The 22267-nt window shown below is 35.7% G+C and overlaps 1 protein-coding gene across 6 annotated transcripts in view; it reads left to right on the top strand.

Annotated features, from left to right (window-relative positions):
• LOC105476037 (neurocalcin delta) overlaps window positions 1-22267 on the top strand; it is a 443647-nt gene that overhangs the window by 318326 nt on the left and 103054 nt on the right. The window contains exon 1 of one of the 6 annotated variants that reach the window (XM_011731657.3): window positions 16688-16844. The exons of the other annotated variants lie outside the window; for them this stretch is intronic. The gene's annotated coding sequence lies outside the window, so the exon portion shown is untranslated. Of the gene's footprint in view, window positions 1-16687; window positions 16845-22267 lie in introns of those variants that run through there. 6 annotated transcript variants of the gene reach the window in all.

Raw genomic sequence — 22267 nt, forward strand, 5'->3', positions numbered from 1 at the left:
TGGATATTAGAGAACAATTAGCAACTGCTGCCACAGATGTAATAGCTGCTCCTTGAGATCTCTGAAGGGCAGCCATGTGAACATAGCATCAAAGAGAAAAACATAAATCTTACAGTAAAGTTTTAGGGAGGAGACATTTGGTTCATCATAAGGAACTTTCTAACAGAGTAGTTCCACAATTATAAGACCTGACATTTTATAATTGAGAGCTTACCATTACTGGAAAGTATTCAAGCAGCAGGTGCTTACGACTCCTTAGTGATAGTGTAGAGGGGATTTCTTCACTGAAAGGTAGATAGGACTGGGTGACCACTAAGGTATCTTCTAGTCTATGAGCCTGTGAAATCTGCTATTTCTTAACAGCTGTAAGATCTATAATTATGTTCCCCTTTTATTACAGATATTGGTAATTTGAGACTTCTTTCTCTTTTCTTTCTTGATCACTCTTCTAAGGTGTTATTATTAATTTTATTAATTTGTTCAAAGTATCAACTTCTATCTTTTCATTTTTCTCTATTACATTTTTTCCATTTAATTAATTTCTTCTCATTTTATTATTTCCTTCCTTCTACTTTCTTTAGTTTTATGATGCTCTTCTTTTCCCAACTATATGAGGTAGAAATTTAAATCATGGATTATCAGCCATTTTAAAAATTAAATGCTTTTATTGATTCAGGGTCAAGGAAAATAGAATTGTGAAAGTGCTATGTAAATTATAAAGCACAATACAAGGGTGCTATTTTTACCAGTATTTCAGTAACTTTGTTGTAACCCTTTATGACTGCAGGTGATGGTGATTTGGAAGATTTTTGTGTCTGCTTCTAATAGTTTGTATGTGCTTTTCAGATGTTGGTTTAGATTTCTTGAGCACCTTGGCTTTATTCTACTTTGCTATTTCTATTGGATTGTAAAACCAGATAATCCTATTAATATGGTGTTGAATTAATATCAAAATTCTTTGGCTTTTTGATCCTGGGCAAATGATTTAATTTCTCTGGTCTGTGTTTCTGCGCCTTTTCTGGTTCTCTATTTATCCTGTGGATTCAAATTACCATATGGTGTTATTTTCTTACTCTAATACAACTTTGCTCTTCCCCCTTTTCCTTTGTGCCGTTGTTGAATATTTTACAATTCTATATGTTACAACTCCAATATATAATTTTATATATATATATAGTTTTATACAATTGCTTTTTTAATGAGCCAAGAGAAGAAGAAATATGCATTTATGACATCTTTTATAATTACACAATTACCTTTTCTGATGCTCTTTTTATCTGAGGTCACTTGCTTTAAGCATGAAGAACTTCCATTAGTATTTCTTGTGAAGTACTATCTACTATCAATGTATTTGGTCTGTTTTAGTTTATCTAGGAATATCTTTATTTTTGCCTCCATTTTTGAAAGATAGTTTTGCTGGATATAGGCTTCTTGGTTGACAGCTGTCTTCTTTCAGCACTTTAAATATGTAATCCCTCTGGCTTCTGGCCTCCATTGTTTTTGCTAAGGCAGTTGTTAATCTTATTAAGGTTTCCTTACATGTAATAAGCCATTTTCCTCTTGCTGCTTTCAATATTTTTTTTGTCTTCATCATTCAGCATTTTAACTATGATATGTGTGGGTTTGGATCTATTTGTCTTTATCCTGTTTGGAGTTCATTAACTTCTTTGATGTGTACATTAATGCTTTTATTTAAATTGGGAAGTGTGTGCATAGGTGCATATGTTTTATACACATATTGATGTCCCATAATTCTTTGAGGCTCTCTCTGTTCATTTTCTTTGTTCTTTTTCTTTCTGCTCTTCAGATTGCATGTTCTCTACCAACCTATTTTCAGCCTCACTCATTCTTTTCTCCACCCATTTAAATCTACTATCATTTCTCTGTAGTGAAATTTTCATTTCAGTTATTCTGCTTTTAAATTCTGGCATTTCCAGTTGGTTTTTTAATATAATTTCTATCTCTTTATTGATACTCTCTATTTGATGAGGCATTGTCATTGCAGCCTCTTTTACTTCATAAAGTATGGTTTTCTTTAGTTCCTTTAACATATTTATAGTAGCTGCTTTGAAGTCTTTTTAAAATACTACATCTAAATCATCTCACAGATAGTTTCTTTGTCTGCTTTTTTTTCCTGTGTATGAATTACATTTTCCTTTTGCTTTGCATGTCTCATGACTTTTCATTATAAGCTGAACCTTTAAGGTAATATAGTATAGCAATTTTGGATTCTGATTCTTCTTTCTTCTCTGGAGTTTCTGTTGCTGTTTGCTTGGGGATTTGTTGTTGTTTTTAATGACTTGATTAAACTATTTTAGTGAGGTCTATTTTCCCTACACTGCAAAGCCTTTACTATTTATTTTCAGAGGGCACAGCCTTGGGCATACTCACATCACCCTGGAATGACTGGTTTTGGTAGAGCTATATTTGGCTGTCTCTTTCCCAGTCTTTCTGTTATATGGTCTGCTTCATTTGATATCACACCCAGCTGTTAGGCTCCACTAATTTTTTGCTGATTTTTCTAGTATTTCTTAAAATGTTCTTGGGCATAAATTATTTCAGTCTTATCCAATTAAATTCATCCAGTGAAGTTTTGGCGGTTGATATTTGAGGTTTGCTCTCATCCCAGGAAGGATCTTTTTGGCTATCTCCTTTCCCCGTTCTCTTTGATAAACTAGCTGGTCTGCAGGTTAGCTTTTGCTCTCCTATAGTTATCCACCTCCTCTCAATTGTTTACCATCAAAATCTCCATGTTTTCAAGAGCACCCTTAAACTTGAACTTTTATATACTCTATTACAAATAAAGTCAGCTCCTTTGGGGAGAGCTTTAGAGCTCTCTGTTCCTATGGATGGCCTCTCCATCTGGGAAAAATTTCTGAGTAACTGCTTTAGGTACTAGGCAGTGATAGTAGTCTCTAGTCTTCTCAAACTGCCTTCCCTGACATAGAACCTCTACCCTAAAAGCAAGATGCATTGAGGGCAATATGAGCCCTGGTATTTTTGATCTACTGGACCTAGAGTAGAGTCTCTGCCTTATGAATAGAGGATAGATAGAAGAAGGGAGTCCCCAACCTCTTGGGTGCAGTCACTAACCTTAGAGCTGGAGAAAGGCTGGTGTCCTACCTTTCCAAGGGAGATAATTATATTCCTTGACTGAGAGCTAATGGGAAAAATGGGCCACACTTATGGGTCACATCTTCTCAAGAGAGGAGCTTTTATCAGACTGAGCTGAGGGTTAAGGAAGGACTGGATCTTAATTCAAGTGCTCGAGATCCTAAGTGTTCTTTCAGAGTTTTAGTATATTTTCTTGAATAAATGTTTCTTCATTGTCTATATGCCCTTAGAATGATTATTAGGGACTTTATATATATATGATTTTAAAAAGTATTTTCACAAGTTATACTTAAGTCATTGGGAAACAGGTCCATGGAGCTTTTCAAAGTGCCACTTCAAAAGTAGAACTTCTGTTTTAGCATAAACACATATGTGCATTTTCATTAAATAGTGCTGCATGTAAATTTTGATATATTTTTGTCATTCAGTTAAAAATGTTTCTAGGTTGCAGTATACAGGCATGTCTCAGAGATATTGCAAGTTTGATTCCTGGCCACTGCAATAAAGTGAACATTGCAATAAAATGAGTCACACACATTTTTTTGGTTTCTCAATGCATATAAAAGTTATGTTTATACTATACAGTAATCTATTAAGTGTGAAATGGCATTATGTTTTAAAAGTATATTTTATTATAATTACTTATATATAATTATTTATATATTAATTTATTAATTATATTATATAATAATTAATTATATTATACTAATTACATTATGTAATAGTTAATTATATTATATTAATCATATATAATAGTTAATTATATTAATTATATATTAATATAATAATATAATGGTTATATTATAACCATTATATAAAATATAATGGATATAATTATTATATTAATCATATTAGTTATATATTATATAATAATTATATCCATTATATTTTATATAATGGTTATAAATATTATATATTTAGAAAATGCATTTTTATAGATTATTGTAATATAAAATATTATTTCTAAAAGTGCAAATTTTTAGAAAATAATTTTTCTAAAAATGCTAATAATGTATTTTCACAGATTAATATAAAAAATTATTTTCTAAAAATTACTAAGGAACAAGTTCTAATCTTTTTGCTAGTGGAGTGTCTTGCCCCAGTGTTGATGGCCACTGACTGATCAGGCTGGTGATTGCTGAAGGTTGGGGTGGCTATGGCAATTTCTTAAAATAAGACAACAGTGAAGTTTTACCATATCAGTTAACTCTTCTTTCATCATGGATTTCACTATAGCATGCAGTGCTGTTTGATGGCATTTACCCATAGTAGAAAATTGGAGTCAATCCTCTCAAACCTTACTGCTGCTTTGTCAGTATACTTTACGTAATATTCTGAATCTTTTATTGTCATTCAACAACATTCACAGCATCTTCACCAGAAGTAGATTCCATCTCAAGAAACCACTTTCATCTGCAGTTACCTCCTCCACTGAAGTCTTCAACCCCTACAGGAAGTCATCCATGAGGGTTAGACTCAACTTCTCCCAAACTCCTGTTAGTGTTGATATTTTGGCCTCCTCCCATGAATCATGAATGTTCTTAATGTCATCCAGAGTAATTAATCTTATCCAGAAGGTTTTCAATTTACTTTGCCCAGATCCACCAGAGGAATCACTATTTATATACTTTAAGAGCTATGGTCTTATGAAATATACTTTTTAAATAATAAGACTTGAAAGTTGAAATTACTTCTTGATCCGTGGGCTGCAGAATGGATATTGTGTTACCAGGCATGAAACCAACATTAATCTCCTTGTATATCTCCATTAGAGCTCTTGAGTGACCAGGTGCATTGTCAATTACCAGTAATATTTTGAAAGGGATCTTTTTTTCTGAGCAGTAGGTCTCAACAATGGGCTTAACATAGTCAGTAACCCATGCTGTAAACAGATGTACTATGATCCAGGCTTTGTTGTTCCGTTTATGGAGCATAGGCAGAGTAGATTTAGCATAATTCTTAAGAGCCCTACAATTTTTTGAAATGGTAAATGAGCACTGACTTCAAGTTAAACTTACCTCTTGCATTAGCCCCTAACAAAAGAGTCAACCTGTTTTTTAAATCCTTGAAGCCAGCCATTGACTTCTCTCTAGCTATGAAAGTTCTAGATGGCAACTTCTTCCAGTCGAAGGTGATTTCATCCACATTGAAAATCTGTTTTTAAGTGTAGTCACCTTCATCAATGATCTTAGCTAGATCTTCTGCATAACTTGCTGCAGCTTCTCCATCAGCACATGCTGCTTCACCTTGCGCTTTTATGTTATTGAGATGGCTTCTTTCCTTAAACTTCATGAACCTTTGCTAGCCTCACAGTTTTATTCTGCATTTTCTTCACCTCTCTCAGCCTTTATAGAATTAAAGAGAGTTAGGGACTGGCTTAAGAACAGACTTTGGCTTAAGAAAATGTTGTGGTTGATTTGATCTTCTCTCCAGGCTACTAAAACTTTCTACATATGAACATAAAGCTGCTTTGCTTTTTTTTTTTTTTTTTTTAAATCATTCATATCTTCACGGTAGTAGCATTTTAAATTTCCTTCAAGATCTTTTTCTTTGCAGTAGAGTTGGCTGTTTGGCACAAGAGGCTTAGTTTTCAGCCTATCTTGGCTTTCAACATGCTTTTCTCACTAAGTCTAATCATTTCTAGATTTTAGTTTAAAGTGAGAGACAGGCAACTCTTCCTTTCACTTGAACACTTAGAGGTCATTGTAGGATTATTAATTGGCCTAATTTAACATTGCTGTATCTCGGGGACTAGGCAAGCTCAAGGGGAGGGAGAGAGATGAAGGAAGGCCAATCAATGGAGCAAGCAGTCAGAACACACACATCCGTCAATTAAGTTTTTCATCTTTTATGGGCATGGTTTGTGGTGCCCCAAAACAATTACAAAAGTAATATCAAAGATTACTGATTACTGATCACCATAACAGATGAAAAAATGTTTAAAAACATTGCAAGAATTACCCAATGTGATACAGAGATACGATCTGAGCTCATACTGTTGGAAAAACAGCACTGCTAGCCTTGCTTGATGCAGGTTTGCCACAAACCTTCAGTTTGTAAAGATCACAGTATGTGTGAAGCACAGTAAAGCAAAGCACAATAAGATGAAGTGTGCCTGTAAATCATACCGCCATGGCTTTAACCCATGGATGACTGAGAAATGCATTGTTTAATTTCCATTCAGGGATTTTCTATTTGTCTTTCCAATATTGATTCCTAGCTTTAATCCACTGTTTACAAAGAGTATTCTCTGTGATTTCAGTCATTTATAATGTGTCAAGACCTTACTTGTGGCCCAGCATGTAGCCAATTTTGGCGAATACGTTTGAAAAAAAGGTGTGTATTTTGCAATTGTTGAGGTCACCAGTTTTCAAATATTGACTAATATATTAACTGGATCAAATTGGTTAATTTTATAATTTAAATCTATATTTCTACTTTTATCTACTGGTTGTGTAAGTTACTGAGAAAGATGTTTTAAATTAAGACTATGATAGTGATTTTTAAAATTTATCTTGATGCTATTAAATGTGTGCATATTTGGAAAGGTAAATTATGAAGTATTTATATCTTTAGTAGTATTTCTTGCTTATATTTCTATAAAGTACTATTTCTATAAAGTACTCTTTCTTTCTCTTTCTTTCTTTCTTTTCCTTCCTTCTTTCTTTCTTTCTTTCTTTTTTCTCTTTCCTCCTTCCTTCCTTCCTCTTTCCATTCCCTTTCTCCTTTCCTTTCCTTTCTTTCCTTCATCCTTTCTCTTTCCTTCTTTCTTTTCTTTCCTTCCTCCTCTGCCCTCCCCTCCCCTCCCCTTGTCTCCCCCTCCTGTCCCCACCTCTCCTCTCCTCCACAACCATAGCTCACTGCTGCCTCAACTTCCTGGGTTCAAGTGATCCTCTTGCCTCAGCCTCTAGTAGCTATAAAGTATTATGTATTGACAGTAATATTGCTATACCAGCTTTGTCTTGGTAGAGTTTGTATGATATATATGTATTTATCTTTTTACTTCTAGCCTTTCTGTACTCTTGATTTCAAAGTGTGTCTCTTGTATACAGCAAAGAATTATAATATACCTGTTAATACAGTATGATGTTTATTTTCTTTTAATTGTAATATTTGGTCAGTTTATGTATTATGGTAATTATTGATATGTTTGAGATTACATCTTTAATCTTACCATTTCTATTATCTTATTATTTATTGTTCTTTTTTCCTCTTTTCTTCTTTTTGGGAATCAAGTAATTTTTAGAATTATTTTTTCTGCTCTATTAGCTTATTAGCTATATGTTCTTTAGTTTTTTTTTTTTGTTTTTTTTTTTAAGTAGTTACTGTAAGGATTACATTGTACCTAATAAGGGACTATTTGTACTTATACAAGAATTCTAGAGTCTTAGGACACTTTAATTCTATTCATCTCTTTTACTTTTGTGCTAATATTCTATATTTGAAATCTACATTTATTTTATATCCCACACAACATTCTAATTTTATAAAATTAGTATTTCTTTAGTGTTATCTATATATTTTCCCTTTTTATATGTCTATGTTTCCATCTGGAATCATTTTTCTTATGCCTAAACAACTCTTGAGAAATTTGGTATACTTCTGTTGGAATTAATTCTCTCTGTTTTTCACTGAAAACATCTTATCTCACCTTCATTTAAAAAATTCTAATTAAACTTTTATCTTGAAATAAATGTAGATTCACATACAGTTGTAAGAATAATACAGAGCGAACCCATATGCCTTTTACCCATTTTCTTCCAAAGGTAACATCTTGCCAAACTGCAGTACAAAATTACAATCAGGATATTGATACTGATACAGTCAAGATACAGAAGGTGTCCGGCACACAAGGATCCTACTTGCTGCCCTTTACAGCCAGGGCACTTTCCTGGCTTCCCTACCTGCTCCTTAACCCCTTGCAACTACTCATCTATTTTTTATTTCGATAATTTTGTCATATCAAGAATGTTATGGAAGTGGATTTATACAGTGTGTGAACTTTTGAGACTTGTTTTTCTGCTCTGTAAAATTCTCTGGATATTCATGCTGGCTTTTGTATGCATAAGAAGTTCAATTTTCGTACTAAGCAGTATTCCGTCATATGGATATAGTGCAGTTCGTTTACTCATTCCCCAACCCAAAGCCTCTGGGTGGTTCCCAGTTCTTGGCTGTCAAAAAGCTGGCTGCTATAAACAAGCAGGTTCAGGTTTTTGTGTTAGCCTGCCTTCATTTCTCTGGAATGTCCAAGTGCAATTGCTGAGTTGCATGATAGTAGCTTGTTAAATTTTTCAAAGAAACTGTCCAGTTGTTTTTCATAGTAGCTTTATCAGTTAAGTTTCTCTGCCTCCTTGCTGGCATTCGGTAGTGTCACTATTTTTTATTTTAGCTGTTCTGATCTCATTATGGTTTTAACTTGAATTTCCCTAATGGTTAATGATGTTGAAAAACCTTTTTGGACTTGTCATCTGTGTATATTCTTTGATAAAATGTCTCTTCATATCTTTTGTCCATCCTTTAGTTGGATTGTGTGTTTTACTGTTGAGTTTTGAGAGTTCTTTATATATCCTAGATATGAGTCCTTTGTCAGATATTTGATTTGCAAATATTTCCCCTCCAGCCTGTAGCTTGTCTTTTCGTCTTCTTAACAGGTCCTTGTGTATACTATCAATTACTTGTTTTATAGATTATGATTTTGGTGTTTTTCCAGCACCATATGTTGAAAAAAATATTCTTCTTCCATTGAATTGCCTTTGTAGATTTGTCAAAAACCCATTGGTCATATTTAGGTGGTGAGCTATTGGGTTCTCCATTCTGTTCCATTGATGTACATGTCTGTCCCCATGCCAATATCCCACAGTCTTGATAGTCGTAGCTATATAATATGTTCAAAAATCAGCTAGAGTGATGTCTTCCATTTTATTCCTTTTTTTCAAAATTATTTAAGCTATTTTAGATCCTTTCTTTTTCAATATAAATTTCAGAATAATTATGTATATATCTGTAACAAATCTTGCTGAGATTTTGATTAGAATTGTGTTAATTCTGTAAATCAGTTAGAGGTTAGTTGATATCTTTGGTATGTTGAATCTTTCAATCTATAAACATGGCATCTGTCTCCATTTATTTGAACCTTTGATTTCTTCCATTGGCATTTTATAGTTTTCAGAATGCAAGTTCTGTACCTGTTTTGTTAGATTTATACTTATTTCATCTGGTTTGGAGCAATTATAAATGGCACTGTATTTTAAAATTCAGTCTCTCCATGTTCATTGCTGGTGTAGAGAAATACAATTGGTTTTCAGGTTTATCTTGTATCCTGTGATCTTTTCAAACTCATCTATTAGTTACTGGAAGTTTTGTTTGTTTGTTTTGCAGATTCCTTGGGGTTTCCTATAAGACAGTCATTTCATCCACAAATGAAACAGTTTTATTTCTTCCTTTCCAACCTGTATGCCTTTAATTTCTTTTCCTCACCTTATTGAAATGGCTAGAACTTTTGGCATGTTGTTGAATCAGTGGTGAGAGTGCACATCCTTACCTGGTTCCTAATCTTAAGAAGAAAACACTTACTCTTTCACTATTAAGTATAAAATTAGTTGTAGACTTTGGGTAGATACTTTTTATCAAGATAAGGACATTCTTCTCATTCTCATTTTTCTGTGAGTTTTTATCATGAATGGGTATTGAATTTCTTCTAGGACTTTGAAGATACAAATATTAGGGTTTTTTTTATAGTCCTATGGGTCTCAGAAGCCTTATTTCTTACTTTATTTAATTTATTTTTTGCAGTCTGTAGTCTTCCTGGGAACAGAAGACACTCCACATTCTTACTTTTTTTTTTTTTTTTTTTGAGACAATGTTGCTCTGTGGCCAGGCTGGAGTGCAGTGGCATGATCTCGGCTCACTGCTATCTGCGCCTCTCAGGTTCAAGTGATTCTCCTGCCTCAGCCTCTGGATTAGCTGGGACTACAGGTGCACGCCACCGCACCCAGCTAATTTTCGTATTTTTAGTAGAGACGGGGTTTCACCATGTTGGCCAGGATGGTCTCAATCTCTTGACCTGCCTGCTTCAGCCACCCAAAGGGCTAGGATTACAGGCGTGAGCCACCATACTTGGCCTCCCCATTCATTTTTAAAGAACATTTTCTCTGTATACATAATACAAAATTTGCACTTTTTCCTTTTGTCATTTCAAAGTTTATTATTCCATTATCTTCTAGATTTGACAGTTTCTGTTGAAAAGTCTTTTGTTGCTCCTTTGAAGTCAATGTGGTGTTTTATCTTGCTGTTTTTAAACTTTTTGGCATTGTCTTCAGTTTTTAGCAGGTTGATCATGAGGTTTCTAGGTGTGATTTTATTTGTAGTTATTTATCCTTTTGGGGGTATATACAACTTTTTAAATCTGTTGTTTTGTGTTGTAAACCCCAAACATTTGAGACAGGTCTCAATTCAGAAAGTTTATTTTGCCAAGTCACGCATGCCCATGACACAGGCCTCAGGAAGTCCTGATGACACGTGCCCAAGGATATCAGGGCACAGCTTAATTTTATACATTTTAGGGAGACATGAGACATCAATCAATATATGTAAGAAGTACATTGGTTCCATCCAGAAAGGCGGGGACAACTCGAAGTAGGGAGGGGCTTCCAGGTCACAGGTAGGGGAGAGACAAATGGTCGCATTCTTTTGAGTTTCTGATAAGCCTTTCCAAAGGGGGCAGTCAGAAAATGCATCTATCTCAGTGAGCAAAGGGATGGCTTTGAATAGAATGGGAGACAGGTTTGGCCTGAGCAGTTTCTAGCTTGAATTTTCCTTTTAGCTTTGTGATTTTGGGGGCCCAAGATATTTTCCTTTCACATTGTCTTTTTGTAAGTTTTGAAAATTTCTTTATTCTCTTCAAATATTGCTTATTCTTTACGTTCCTTTTCTCTCGTCTTTCAAATTCACATTAGCCTTTCATCATATTCCAATGTCTCTTACATTTTTCTGTATTTTCTATTCTTCTTATCTTGCTTCAGTCTAGATATTGTCTGTTGATCTGTCTCTTTCATTAGTTTTTTCTTTGTATGTATGTTCTTTGCTCTTAAACCCATCTATTGTACTTTTACTTTCCATTGTATTTTTTAGTTATTTAATTTTAATATTTTCCTTTTTTATAAATTTCATTTTTGTGTGAGAATTCTCCAGTTTGCCATCTTTTTCCTTGAAAATACAAATTAGAGTTATTTTAAAGTCCCTCTCTGATGACTACAGAAAATGAATAACTTATGAGTCTACCTATATTGCCTATTTTCTCCTCAGAGATTTTGGTCAGTTAGACCTATTTCCTGGCATGCTTAGTGATTTTGGATTGAATTGAAAATGGCGTATGAAAAATTTTAGGGGTTCTGGAAAATGTCATCTTCCTTTAAAGAGGGTTGATTTTTTTGGAAGGTAGTCAGAAAGGGGGCAAATTATCTTGATCCAGTTAGGGAGTGTAATGATTCTAAGGTGGATCCTGGCTTTTGTGAGGGCTCCTCCATTTCCTGTTTTTCATTTCTTCTAGGACTTAACCTTTCAGTTTTGAGATGTGAAAACTTAGGTTTACCAGGTTCCAACTCCTTGGAGGATATGAACTGTAATTTTGGTTTCCCTGGTACTACACGACTGCCAAACTCTGCCATTCTGTTTTAGCCTCTTTGCTGCATTTCATACTTCACTTCTTGTCCTCTTGTCTCATGCCATTTAGGAATTGGGAAATGCTTCAAGGGGAAAACAGTACAGATTGTTGGAATATCTTTTCTGTGATTCCATTTTTTTCTCTCTCTCTCCAGTCTCAGTCCCTCCAGTCTTGAATATTTTAAAATATTTGTACTCCAATTTTTATCTCTTCAGCTTCTGAGAATGCTAAAAGCCCCACACCACTTAAGAATCATCCAATAATTTCAGAAGAAAAGCAGTGGGAAATGCAGAGTCTATATCTCAGTGCTTCACTAAATGTTTGTGTCTTCCCCAAATTCCTGTGTTGAAACCCTAACCCACAAAGTGATGATATTAGAAGGTGGGCCCTTTTGGGAGGTTATCAGATCATAAGGGTAGTGCCCTCATAAATGGGATAAATTTCCTTATAAAAGAGGCCCTAAATAGCTATCTTGATCCTGTGTGCCCATCCTACCATGTGAAGACTCAGCTTGAAGGTGCCATTCAGGAACCAGGAAATGGGCTCTCACCAGAGACCACATCTGTAGGAGCCTTGATCTTGGACTTCCCAGCCTCCAGAACTGTGAGACATACATTTCTGTTTATAAGCTACCTAGTTGATGGTATTTTGTTATAGCAGTCCAAATGGAATAAGACACTCAATATATTTTTCTTTTATCTGAGACCCTGGCGCTTAAAATTTTTGCTGCCTCTGCCACTCTTTGATGTCTTCCAGCCATAAAAAAACAATCTAGCTATTGTTGTTATTTCAGTGAGAGTACTGAACACGTGCTACTTCATCATAGTGGGAAACAGATGACCCAAATTACCCAAACCTGTGCATTCTAAACATTGCTTCAGCAAAGACTATAATTTAGGCATAGTTTTATTCAGGACATTTTCTCTAGTTTACTTTGCCCATTTTCCTTGATTCAAATTTTTCTGACTAGATTCTTTTCTTGCCATAGAACTCCTTAGGCCAAAGATAGATTAAGATCTTTCAAGTTCCAAGATGAAGAAAAGATAAGTTGGCCTTCTCCCTTTCACAAAAAATTTAAAAATAAAAACAAACCTACATTGTAAAATAAACATGAGAAATAATTCAATTTTTTCTAAAAACATATCAAATGTAAATTATTTCCAAAATTTTACAGAGCTAAGCTTCTTGAGTATAAATCCTGGCTCTGCTATGTAGTAGGTAAGCAAATTACTTAATCTCTGTCTTCAGTTTCTTCAGTTTCTTCAATAGTGCCTGCCTCATAGGGTTATTATAGTAAATGATTTAATAAATGTATAATACTTAGAAAAATATTCCACATGTAGTAAGCACTCAATTAATGTCAGTTAGTGTAAAAGATTTTCCAACATCAACAGCAAGAACCATTAAATACGTCCACATATAACTTACATGTACTCATAATAAATATTTATGATTTAGTAGGGTTAAGTTTGATTTACTTGGAGCCATGCAGTTTTAGAAAAGTTTATGATAACTCAATATTTTTGTTCTTTCTTTTTTCTTCTTTGCCTTCTTTTGAGATTGGGGGTTGGAGAGAGGCTCTCTTCCCTATTAGTAGGAAGAAAAAGGAACCATTTCTTTCTACTCTTCAACATTTATTTCCCCATAGTTGAGTCATTCAACATGGATTGAGGACTCACTGTGTTCTGGGCTGTGTGCTAACTGTAGTGTTGTACAGATGAATAAGATTTCATCCTTTCCCTGAAGATCTTTGTAGGCTTATCAGAGCCAAACAGATAAACAAGAAATGACATACACACTTGAGCCATCTACCCTGTGGCAAGGTGTCAGAATTTTATAATATATTAACTTTATTATCCTCCAAACAACCTTAAGATGTAGGCACTGCAGCTTAGAGGACTTAAGTAACTTGCTGAAGGTCCAATCATAAAAAAGAAGAAATTTGAACCCGGTAGCTCTAAACAGTAGGTCCAGGCCTGCCCACTAACGTTAAGACAGAGGAGACAGCAACATCCCTACCTACAAACATTGACAAAAGACTGGTTAGAATTGCATGACCCAAACCACCTGTTAGTTCAGGTGTGTGAGCCCAGGTCAGACTGCTTATTTAGTGGCATTTACCAGTTATTTCTGGCAAAGTGGTCAAACTAATAATAGGCAACCTTGACATTCTTACAAAGAGTGAAAAATACGATGCAGAACTGTTTTTGAATGGGTATTTTTAAATTTGGTGAATCATTTTCACCTTTAAAAAAACGACTTGTCAATTAGAAAATAAAATGGCACATATTCTCTTCAGTGTAGTGAGCTATGATTGGAGAAAGCTCTCATGTATTTCCTATGATACGTTCAAATACATTTGGGTTAATTAACCAAATTGGTAGAAATCTGAGCTCCAAAGAGATCATCATCATGCCTTCAACCTCACAGAAGACTGGTAGCTTCCTTCACTCTAAGAGGAAACTCTAAACCTAGGTAGTTTGCAAAGGAAAATGAGTAGGTAGGCAAATTACTTAATCTCTCTCTTCAGTTTCTGGTTGAAGCATGTTGTAGAAAAAGGACTACGTGCACCCACTTTTCATTTTGAAGGTCAGTTCACTGGATTTTTTTTTTTTTCAAGATGAAGTCTCACTCTGTCGCCCAGGCTGGAGTGCAGTGGCATGATCGTGGCTCACTGCAGCCTCACCTCCCAGGTTCAAGCAATCCTCCTGCCTCAGCCTCCTGAGTAGCGGGGACTACAGGCCTGTGCCACCACGCCTGGCTAATTTTTTGTATTTTTAGTAGACACAGGGTTTCACCATGTTAGCCAGGATGATCTCGATCTCCTGACCTTGTGATCCACCAGCCTCAGCCTCCCAAAGTGCTGGGATTACAGGCATGAACCACCATGCCCAGCCAGTTCACTGAATATATTAAATAGTGATGAGCTGAAGCCCAAGGCAGCATAAAGTATATTTAGTCTTAAAATGCTAGACCAGTCAAAATAAAAGTGTTGTTTTTTTGCTAATTTTCAAATTAATCCGTTTAAAGTCCTGAATTTGAGGCATTTTTTTTTTTCTAGAACTGAGAACTTCTTATTTCAGAAGACCACCTCTTAGCAGAATGTGGCACTGCAGTTTTTCTCTCTTAAATGCTAAAGCTGCATAAAGAGGAGGAAGAGTTGATTAGGCAGCCATGGATTAGAGCCAGAGAGATGGTAAATTAAGCAGCTCAGAGAACATGGGTCCCAGGAAAGCTAGAAGGGTATGTTTTTCTGCCTCTTCCCATTTACTCATTACTATGATGTGCATTTCTGAACATAAAAGCAGAACAATAATTGGAACCAATTGTTAGTTTATGAATTGTGGCTGTTGGTGAAATCTGCTAGTGAGGCTTTAGGTAGACATTGAATTCCATTGTCCTCATTCAAACAGGTAAATTCCCAACTGTCATTAGTCTGAAATTAAAGGAAGAAAGTTCTTTATAGTTTGATTTCAGTTTTGCAGTGCTACAGCTAATCACATCAGGAAAATAACTTTTTAAATAAACGTCTATCTTTTCTCCTAGTTGGGGTTGGGACAGAAATAAAGGAAGATGAAAAAGAGGATGGAATAGGACGGTTCTATGACCAAGCGGCTTGAACATTAGTCTTATTATTAAAGAAGCAATTTCTGATTCTACTAAAGAAATGTCATTCTTTTACAGTGACACAAATGTAATCTGCCTGGCTGCCTTAGGTTCCATTTGTATTTTGTAGCACCCCAGAGCTACTCTTATTTGTTTAGTTATTTATTATTTTTTTTAAGAAACAGAATAGAAGTCCTTATAAGCCTAGCATGTAAAGGTCCTTACAGTTTTGAGGGCAGTCTCCTCTTCCCTGCCTTTTAACTCCTTGTCCTTTGTTTGGGCATGCATTTTCTGAATGTCTTTTTCAGAGTACCTTCCTGTGAGTTTCATTGATTTTGTTTAATTGGCTTCCCATTAATTAGGAAGGAGAATTAACTGGGAAATAGGCACGTGTGCAGAGTTAAAAGTAAGCCAGGGCGGTCCTAAAGGAAAGAAAGCTAATGTTAGAAAGCATGTGAGATAACCCTTTTATTCTGTGACTCTGGGCTTTCATTACCTGGCCCCTGTTGACTCAATGTTGAGTCCCAGCAAAGGGGTATGGATGAGAGGACTCAAGAGTGGAGGATTTGCCACCCATATGGCCCCAAAGCAAAATTTTCAGCTTACTCACACGGTTATTTTAAAGTAATACTGTTTTGAAACTCATTTGGTCATCATTTTTGCCTATCCATTTTACAGTACAGGAATCCTGAATTTATGTTATCTGATGTCTACATCCTACTTGGTATCAGGATCATTAGACGGTCTCATCTGTCTCTGAGCCATCACCCACTGTTTTTTATTTTTCTTTTTCTTTCCATCACAAGCATGGTCTCAGTATATCTATGTAGATTCTGATATAGTTTTTAAAATACATTTTCTTCCAGCCCCTCCCCCTGAGCTTCTATTTTTATATATTTGCTTGCACATAAGTTTAATTGGCTAAGAAAACTACTCCAGAATTTTTCAGTTTCTTTCCTTTTGTTATAGAGAAAGAGAGAGAGAGACATGCTTCATGCTGGTGATAGTGAAACAAATGAGAACTTCAGGGTGGCATGTATTTTCCTGCAAGTAACTGTAGAGAAAAGACACCAAAGCCTTGCAGGGGAAAGTTGTAAGCATGCTGGAGTCACAACTTCGGGGGTTGAGGTTGTCAGGGAGCTGTCCGTGATGGTTCTATGGTGTGTGTGTACACACATACTCTCTCTGTCTCACACACACACACACACCACAGTGACAGATGACCTATTGAAATAATTTCAGAGCCGGTCTGTGGTTGCTACGACAACCAATGATCTCTTGGCTTTCATCTGGCCATGTGACAGGGACTTTGACGTCAGCTAGAGGCAGAGTCTGTGGCTGAGTCCACACAGTCAAAGGCTTGTGAGAATCTGGTGGATGCTGGACCTTGCTGCTGCTGCTACTGCTGTTTCCACGGGCTGTAGAGCATGGACAATTAAATCTTGCACTTCTTCTGAGTGAGGTAATTAGTTTGCTTTATATACAATAGTTAGATGTTTTTATAGCTCATTGTGGTTTTCCCCTCTCTCTTACCTCCTACAAGTTTGTATTCATGAGCAATTATTGTTGTACCAAGGGGAAAATGTGAAGCAGCTTCTAGTTGTGAATTTCAGGCAGGTTCTCTGGAATTTGGTTAAATTTGGATTAATGTTCTGTGAAGTAGGTTAAAATATAATCGCCTTGCAAGCTCAACACTTGCTAACATAACATTATGTAGACGTACGGATTTTGCAGCTTGAGCCAAATATTCTCTCTTGGATTCCAGGAATCCTCCCTTCAGTATTGTTTTGGGTTTAAAAACTCCAGCATAGCCTTGCAATGTGTTTCTAACTTTTCTTTTTACAATTGCTACTCAATTCTGAATCAGCCTAAAATAGTTTGGAATTGGTTTCTATCTTGTTTGCAGCATTCATATTTAGCAACAATAGGAACCACGGGAAATAACATAACTGAAATAAAAGTTGGGATTTTGCTTATAAATAAGACCTTTGGTATTCTGAAAGTACCAGGAAAAATTGTCAACAGCTTCCTGTTTAGAGAGAAATAATCGGGAATATGCCAAGGAAGTTGGGGTGGAACCTTTTACATGTGTGCATGCAATTGCTTTTTGGTTGTTAGAGCAAAGTGCATATTTCCAGTATCCTCCCCTGAAAATTCAGCTGTGGAGAGAATGGCATGAGATGGGCTTTGCTAAGGAGTCATGTAAGCTGTTGTTACTTTTTAAAATCATCATAATTACCTAAAGAAGAAAACAATAGCCCTCAAACGAAATGTGTCATTGATACACGTTCTACTTTAACTCAAACACAGATAGAAGTAATCACTCACAATTTGCTCTGGATCTTAAATGAATAATTTGATAACTGTGATTAATAAGAATTTTATCTTTATTCCTATAATACTATATACTACAAATTGTTTTCTTCGTATTGTAGTTCCTTTCCTTCCCAAGTGTAGTAATTTCAGATTTTCTTTCATGACATACAGTTTGAATTGTTTTGGAGGTTGTAATTTAAAGAATATCTGTAATACTGAAGTTAGCCGAAGTCTAGATTTATAACCAGGTGTCTAAATCTTACAAGTTTAACAGAAAAAGGGGCAAATTTTAGAGCACTACATGTAATACAGCTAGTATTTTAAGTAGTAGAAAAAACTGGTTGAACTGTATATATGAATACTGTATATTTACAGTGTGTGAATTATACCCTAATTTAGTGCAAGAATATATTGTTTTAATTTTTATGTTCTTTATTAGTTTCAGAATTCTAATAGCATTTATTTTACTCTTGGAGGTGAAAATTTTGAACAGAATTTAGCTACAGTAATAAGTGAATAACTGTGGGTATATCAATAATTTCTGAATAGCTTTCAATGAGTGAATAATCATTTAACTTGCTGGCATTTGACATGTCTATTTTTGGTCAGAGTCTCCATGGAGGATTTTCCAAAAGTCTAACGTGCTTTCATTCCAGGCACATCTACAGAGACATAATCTCATCATTTAATTGATCTCAAAATTATAATAACCCAGAGGCCATGTTCTTAACACCCCTAGAAAAATGATAATCTATATGTAACATTTCAGTTGAGCACGGATAAGACCAGTAGCACTGTCATTTAACAGCACTATCTTCAATGAGGTACACTTTGACATTTACTTCTTTTACTTGAAATGTGGAATTATCATTACAGTTTTTCCAGGTAGCAGAGATTTTCTTGGTGCTGTCTCTACGATGTTTTAAATTAAAGTCTTATAATAATTGTATTCAATGCCCTTTCAAAATAGACTGCATTTTAGCAGTATGAAATATAAGAGAATAATTCAGTGTTGATGGCAAAATCTCAATGATGAAGTTTATCACTAAAAGAAAACAACCTATGCCGTGAAAGCATAGATGCTCTAGAATCTACAGGTCTTTTCCTATGGGAAAATAAGAGAAAAAAAGACTCTCATCAGAATCATTTATTTACAGCATTGAGACTATGTTGATTTCAAGGTCATGTTTGTTGCAGCTTCAAAAGATGCTGGCAAGGAATGAGTTACTCTAGAAACCTGGCTGTTGCATTATTAAATATTTTGTGTATAGTTTCGGGCATTCTTAACCTTTTTGGTGCCATGGACCTCTTTGGCAGCCTGGTGAAGCCTATGTACTTTTCTCAGAATTATGCTTTTACATGCATAAAATAAAGTATGCAAGGTTACGAATCAAACCACTTTCATTCATTGAAAAACGTCAATTGAAGTTTACAAAATTGTGATACATGTTTTGTTAGTAACACATTATTAAATAATACAAACTAACAGCAGTTATAATAACTACCATAATTTTGAAGTAGTGGTGAGCATAAAAGATATTTCAGGATATCTACAACAACTGTAAAATGAGGTGAAAATATCTGTGATTTCTCTTGGCAACAATATCACGGGTGCTGTGGTTTGTGGCCTACATTTTAATTGAAGGAAATACTAAATTTCAGTTTGAGGTTAGTGAAACTGAAGATGTAATTTTTTCCCAACCAAGTTCCCCAGGCCCTCTTGAATTTTATCCACCCCCGAGTCAATTGATATGTACGTTAGTGATGCCAAAAGGTGATAGAACAGCACTGGACAAAACCCATCCCCCCATTTCCACATTCAGGTCCACTGCATCGGATTTATTCTTTGAGTGTGTGAATTTTGCAATGTTCTCTAAATTCTGCATGAAAAGGAGTAATATGTTTGTATAGCCTACCAAACTGTAACTTTCTTTTATTTTCTTCCTTGAGATCCATTAACAGTCTTATGTTCCCTGGATTGGGAAACCCTTGCCTGGTTAGACAGGGGTTAAGAGGAAAACTCATAGTGTTAGTACAAGTTATGCGAGTTAAAACCATGGGCCACGGTAGTAAGACTATAACTATTTACAAAAGAGCCTTTATCCACTCAGAGAAGATAAGCAAGTAGTACTTCGATGAAGAATGCTGGATGTTATATGAGATTGTAGCTGAAGAAATACTCTAGAAGGTACTTCATGTGCTCATAACATTTGAAGCAAGCATTAAAGAAAGTATGTGGCTTTCCAGCTTAATGTAAAGCACATACATGTGTGAATTGATCAATTGTCATGTTAATTCCAGATACTTAAGAGAGAGCCCTAAAGGTTTATCTGACAGAGATCTCTAGGATGAGGCATGTTTGAAATTAAGCCGAAGTGGAGACACTTCCCAAGTATCTGAATGCAGAACCTTATTGGCCTTATTGGATATTTAAGACCGATACAAGGGGTGTTAGTAGTATTGTGTAGCGTGACTTATGTAAGTAATTGTCTCATTCTACATGTTTCTTTAAATGTGCAGAAAATCGTGCCTGATCTTCCTCTCCAAACCAACAGCATAACTTTGCAGTTGGTCAGCTACCGTCACAGCTCCTACGTTCAGAACGTCCAGAGTCATCCTTTCTATGACATCAGCACCCACTGTCTCCGCGTAAGAGAATGGGAGCTATGACATTTTGCACAAGCTGTTGTTTAAACTCAATCCAAATCCCTCGCATTTGAAATGGAAGCTTAGCAATTTGTCTTTGTGTGTTCTCAAAGGAATTACGAAAGAGATGTTCTCAAACGTTTCTTATTCTTTGGATTAGAAAAGAACACTTGTCTTGGGAGCTTTTAGTCTCTGTAGCAACTTGATAAAGAAACTTGGAAAAAGTTTAAAATCTCTGACGCCAGGCTGTACTGTTTGCTTCTCAATGCCAGGTGTTTGAAACTTTTCAAAAAGGAATGTACCATTATTTTTCACAAAATCCACGTGTATTCAACTGGTGCTTCATGATGGAAATCTCACTAGAAATAGCATTCCAAAATGTAGTATTTTTTATTGTTTCCAGAAGTGATACCATAAAAGTTAATGCTCACTAAGATTTTGATATAAAAATTATATGATAAATATTGAAATTCACTGCAGCCAAACTAAAAACAGTCTGCCCTTTTTATCTCAGTGGTGAACTTCAGGGGGTTTGTTGCACGTATTTTCATAAGTGCCTTTAAATAAAGACACAGCATCCCTTTAAAATTTAGTAACCAGAATATTCTCAGGTCACAATGCAGTTTTATATTTGATTTGTAGGAAAGAAATCTCCAACCTGAAAGACATTCCAGCTGTTACCTGTGTTGATGGGAGGATTCTTCACATTTTCTGAATCTCTCCCAGTGACTGCAGGAAGACCAAAGGTTGCACATTGCTTTTATGCAAGGATGAATTTTTTTAAAAGATGATTCTGGATTTTGTTTGCTTTAATGAATTTAAGCCCTATCTATTAGAGATAAATGTCAAGAAAACTGCTGTGTTCTTTGGCTCTGGTGACTCCCACAGACTTTGATATGATTCATGTAACTCAAACCATGATCAGCTTTGTGACGACCATATTTACAATAGCGATGGAGATCAAAAATAGCATCTCACAAGAGTTTCCCCATCCTATACCTTCCTACGTCTTACCGTGGATCATGTGCAGCACAGTCACTCAACTGGCAAACATTTGTTAACTGACTACTGCATTCACAGTATTATAGTAGGCATATGAGGTCCTCCCTGATGGAATCCTCAAGTGAGATATGCCACTGGCGTGGAGAACCCGAGTGCCTTTATGGAACCTGGCTTTTGTTTGCTTGAGCTTTTATTTGACCATTCAGTCTTTCATGCATTCAGCAAATTTTGAGCACATACTAGGTGTCAGGCATTGAGCTAGACCCCAGAGTTGCTATGAGGTACAAGAGAGGGCAGGTCCCTTCCATCACAGAACATGCAGTCTAACTATGTAGAGAACTTGCCCAGATATGTACCATTAACTGTGGTTCTTTTTCCCACAGCCACACTGGCCACTGCAGTCCAAAAGAGAATTTTAAAAGGAAACAGTACAAAACAGAACATCAAACAAAACAGACAAACAACCTGGGAACCATTAGGTTTTACACCAGAGTGAAACCCCAGAAGAGACACTCTGCAGCTGGTGAGCAGCCGGCCTCATTTGTGAGCAATCTGTTCCCATCCATGTCAGGGATTCCAGGTCGGTGTGCTCAGTCCTATTCCCAGTTGGCCAGAGGCTATTTGTCCTGTAATTCAGAAGACAAATGAGACTGGTAGCAACTGACCTAGAGAATATCTTCTTTTATGCAAATACCCTCTTTCATGCAAATAATGAAAACCATTGCATTTTATGAAAAGTCTTTAAATTAGTGATATTTCCAAAAGTATCTCTACCATCTTCCCTGTACTAACCCAGTCAGGACAGGGTCACTGCTGTAATAAACAGCCCCCAGTCTTAATGGTATAATCCAACATTGTTCATTTTTCAGTCACCCAGAAAGCAGGATTGGGAGAAGGGCTCTGCTCCACACAGTCCTCCAG

Source organism: Macaca nemestrina, chromosome 8 (assembly GCF_043159975.1).
Source record: "Macaca nemestrina isolate mMacNem1 chromosome 8, mMacNem.hap1, whole genome shotgun sequence".
NCBI classification, from domain to species: Eukaryota; Metazoa; Chordata; class Mammalia; order Primates; family Cercopithecidae; genus Macaca; species Macaca nemestrina.